The following is a 4258-nucleotide window of genomic DNA, read 5'->3' on the forward strand; positions in this document are numbered from 1 at the left end:
AAATAAAATCAAATATGGCCCCATGTGTATGCTACTAACTGAGTGAGGCACCAGAAAGGTAAAATTAGAGTTCTGCTTGAACAGGCTGCATCAGTTTTCTCTCTCGCTCTCTCCTCCGTGTGTGTTTGTATATGTGGGTGTGGGTGTGTGTGTGTGTGTGTGTGTAAGGTTAAGATGCAGGATGCTTCACAAGCTGAGGTCTTGAAAGTTCATACACAATGTCAGCACAAAGGATGCATGAGTGATTCTGCGAGTGTGTGTGTGCAACCCAGTCTCATCAGAAAATGTTCAATGGCAACGTTGGTCCACTTGGACCGACGTTACCATCTCACAATCTGGCCTCTCAGATTGTGAGATGGTAACATTTAGTCCTCCCATTGTTTTGCATTGGCGTGTTCTCACGTCACGTGACTCTCAAGCTCCCGTCTGCGGAGAGGAAAACATGGCGGAGATTCCTTGTTTTTTCAGATAAAAATATAATTTTGTAACTTAGTTTGGGCATAAAAATACATTCTGACACCATTTCTAGCGAGAAATGTGGTCTTTGCTTCCACAGTCTTCAGCCAGTTCGTGCTTATGATAAATATTTTAATAGTTATCACGCATGTTTTTATCGTTGCTATGATGGTTGCCATGGCACCACGGGCGCAGCTTGGTGTTTAAATCACAGTCCCTGCGTGGTGTCCTTCAGTGATCGTGAATGTTATTCATGTTATATAATAGTAATATTTGAGGCTAGATTACATCTCTAATGAGAAGGATCCTGCGAGTCTGTTCATACCGAGGCCGGCCCGAGTGCGCGACCGGCCCGAGTGCGCGAGCCGAGCGGCCCGAGCGGCGCGAGCCGAGCGGCCCGAGTGCGCGAGCGGACCGAGTGCGCGAGCGGACATGACGTGTGGCTGTCGTAAAAACCCTATTTGTAAACAACCAGCCCTTTAACTCGGGGCTGCGTCATAAACACGGCGCGCTTGGAAGACCACGATGTCATCTTCCTTCTGTCAGGTAAGTAGTTTATTGTTTTTAAAGATCGTTACGATCTAGGTTTACAGTCCGAGTGCGGAGAGAGTCCGTCAATCCACACTATGGACGCTGTTCATCAGCTAATACGCCATTGTTAGCCACATGCTTCAGCCCACGGTAGCCTGTGCTACCTGGGAGGTGAATACATGGTTGTTGAAAGCAGTTCAAGACGCTTAGCTCATCATTGAGGGACGCTACAATATAAATATAAATATAAACATGAATTTGATTTATGAATGCTTTAGATTAATAAGGAGTGTATTTGTCTACCATTACTCCACAATATCAGGTCAATTTGGTTTAATGTATAGTATGCACTATGACAATAATGTTTCCATGTTATGGAGTTGCGATTCATTTTATAAAACAATTGCTATGTTCTGTTTTTTAATCAAGGAGGATCCAAGTGAAGCTACAGGAGTTTCATTAACGTCAACAACTTGGACCAAACAGTTTGTTTTGCTTGATGAAGAGCAGGAAGGGCAGCCTGGAGAGAAAGAGAAGCCGGGTTGAGCCCACTACCATCATCCACGTACCACGAGGAAGATGAGGGAGAGAAATGATCCTACCATTAAAGAGGTACTTTTAAGTTACATACCAGAAAAAACATTTTATATAATTTGCCAAATATACATTTTTATTAAATCCCCAAAGTACACTTGCTGAAATACAAGTTAATATCACACTGAAAGAATTTTGATCAATCATGCTTCCCTGCTGTGATTGTTTAACTAGGAAAACAACTTTTTCCACAGGAAGGCAAGTAAATTTAAGGAATACATGTGCAAAGTTTTCCTCTGTTATGTATAATGATGACCCCCATCAAACATAATGTTAGCAATATTTACACCTTTTAATTTATACTGTTTATTTCTGTCTACATGTGTGAATTTGCCTTCATTAGTTTCAGAAAAGAGCGATGATGTATCGGTCAGTGGGCGGCAGCACGAGACTCCGCAAACTAGTCTGTAAGCAAAGCAGACGAAGGCATCGAGGTTGCGGCCTGCCATCATTGTTATTTTGCTTAAGGGACTGAATATGTTTCATGTAGAAATATTAGCATTTCCCTTATATCTACCAAAACTGCTTGTTTCACAGACTGCAGTTTTGTTTTGATCCGATGTGGTGTGCAAATACAACCGTATCTGCAATGGGTTGTGGGGCATTAACATTTGTAACTCTAATTTTGTTTTGACAGACTGTGAAAAGAACGTTGAGAACATCACCACTCTACAGGAAGACACAGTCCAGTAATGGGTGTCAGAAGTTCAGTAGTGAACGACAGGTACTGTGGAAAAATATGTGTCATTGTTGTACAATGTCCTTTGACTCTGTTTAAACAAGGTCAACACAAAAAGGTTTGATTGTAAACTGATATCGGTATGAATTCATGTTATTCTCCTCGTCAAAAGAAACAAACAATCCAAATTACCTGCAGAAAGCCCTTGATGGACGCTTCAGCTGCATCGTCAGACTGGTGAGACAGCAAGATGCCAACTTTAATGCCAATTTATTTGTGTAACATTCTGTGACCAAATGTATAGATAACTTTTTGTAGATTGTAAAAATAGATAACCCATTTATTACAAAAAAACTACACTAGAATTACCGCACTGCGTTGTATGACTCCGCTAACCAGAGCAGTGTCTGTCTACATATTTCTACATATTTTCTCTCATATAAATGACACTGTATCTCTTGACAACTGAAACCATAAGATGAGGTCAGTGTGGCCTTGACCTTTTTACTTTAAGACAAATACAAAGTTAGACAATCCGAAAACATGCAGTTATGCCTCCGGCGACTCGCTATTGCAGAGGCATTAAAACCGTAGTGTAGTAGATTGGATTTTATTGGTGTTACATTGGACATCTTGTATGGGTACACCAAAAAATATATTTGGTTTCACATTCTAGATGGCAATAAGCAGAGTCATCAACTCAGGAAAAATATTTCTGTAGAAAAGAAAGCCTTGTATGTGTGTATGTATACATACACACAAGCGCACAATTGAGACGTTTTGTTTTTTATCATATATTCTCAGGCAGTACTGATGCATTTACTGAGAGGGGACGTGAGGGCCTACTCTGCGTGCTCAGAGTTCAAGCCCAGCAGGCTGCAGCGGGCCTGACATATTCTGGAACAGCAGCACAGTCTTTGGATGACTCCTCTGAAGATGAAAACATGGCGAGGTACTTCTCCACTGATGAAGAACTGTGAGGGCTGTGATTAGCTACACTCTCTTGCTACAAGGCTACTCATGCTACTCCCTGGCAGCCTTAGGAAGGCATTAGCTTGCTGTGTGGTAGCTGTTAGCTTCAGCATTTTTAGTTTTTAGTGGCCTGTCTGACGTTTATGTTAAAAAAAAATCAGAGGGAACCATCTTCATAATTTAACACTATGGTTTGTTTGTGTCCTTCAGTTCTTCTCAAGAGAAGCAGTACAGGTGTGCCTCAGCTCCACGGTCCCTCCTGCAGCCTCCGCTCCTGATGCTAACCTCATGTCTCCATCACACCAAGCAGCAGACCTGGATTGACAGACCTTTCTCCAGAGCTGCCCCCTCCCTCTGAAACCCCCCTCTCCAAAACACTATTTGTGTAGTTTTTAAAGTATTTTTTGCATGAGAATTGTTGATCATAACATTTCCAGCAGATGCCTTAATATAATGTTTGTGCACAATAAATGACATTGATCATAACATAATGGTATTTCCTTGCACTTCTACACCATGATATTGTCAGATAAGATGCTGATTACATTAAAGCAGTGAATGCTCTGCTTTAAGCAACATAAACACACAATGATTCAATGGATCTGAAGTAGAATGGGCACATTACATTCTGTAGAGAATGCCTCAGTTATGGAAGTCAGAAAATAACTTTCTTTATCTGAGGTTCCAGTCATTTATAGTCACAGCAAAGCACACAGGTCTGGTTGTCTAAGTGGCGCCCATATCATATTGTTTAAGATGTGTAACATCAAGTTTGTGTTTCAGTGCAAAATTAGTCATTAGTCAAGAGTTCACCTTCTTCTTTACACTAAAATTAGGTGACCCAGATGTTTCACAATGCAATCTGATAAGGTCTTATGAGAAACATTCTTAACATTAAAGAAATAAACACAGAGGATAGCAATATCTGTTTGACTTTAATCCGTAGCTGATAATCAGCGGCCTGACTTATTCAAACACATTAATACTACAATGAATAAGGCAGGGGTTTTCCAACAGAAATCATTT

At 40.9% G+C, this 4258-nt stretch overlaps 1 long non-coding RNA gene across 3 annotated transcripts; it reads left to right on the top strand.

Annotated features, from left to right (window-relative positions):
• Positions 1-904: 904 nt before the first annotated feature.
• LOC128438687 (uncharacterized) lies at positions 905-3691 on the top strand. Of its 3 annotated transcripts, XR_008338375.1 has the most exons (6): positions 905-1002; positions 1417-1599; positions 2219-2305; positions 2433-2497; positions 3065-3212; positions 3443-3691. It is a non-coding gene; the product is annotated as an uncharacterized LOC128438687 (long non-coding RNA). The 3 variants fall into 3 exon arrangements; XR_008338374.1 differs by having other exon boundaries at positions 2433-3212; XR_008338373.1 differs by having other exon boundaries at positions 2219-3212.
• The last annotated feature ends 567 nt before the right edge of the window (positions 3692-4258 follow it).

This window comes from Pleuronectes platessa, chromosome 4 (genome assembly GCF_947347685.1).
Source record: "Pleuronectes platessa chromosome 4, fPlePla1.1, whole genome shotgun sequence".
Classification (NCBI taxonomy): Eukaryota; Metazoa; Chordata; class Actinopteri; order Pleuronectiformes; family Pleuronectidae; genus Pleuronectes; species Pleuronectes platessa.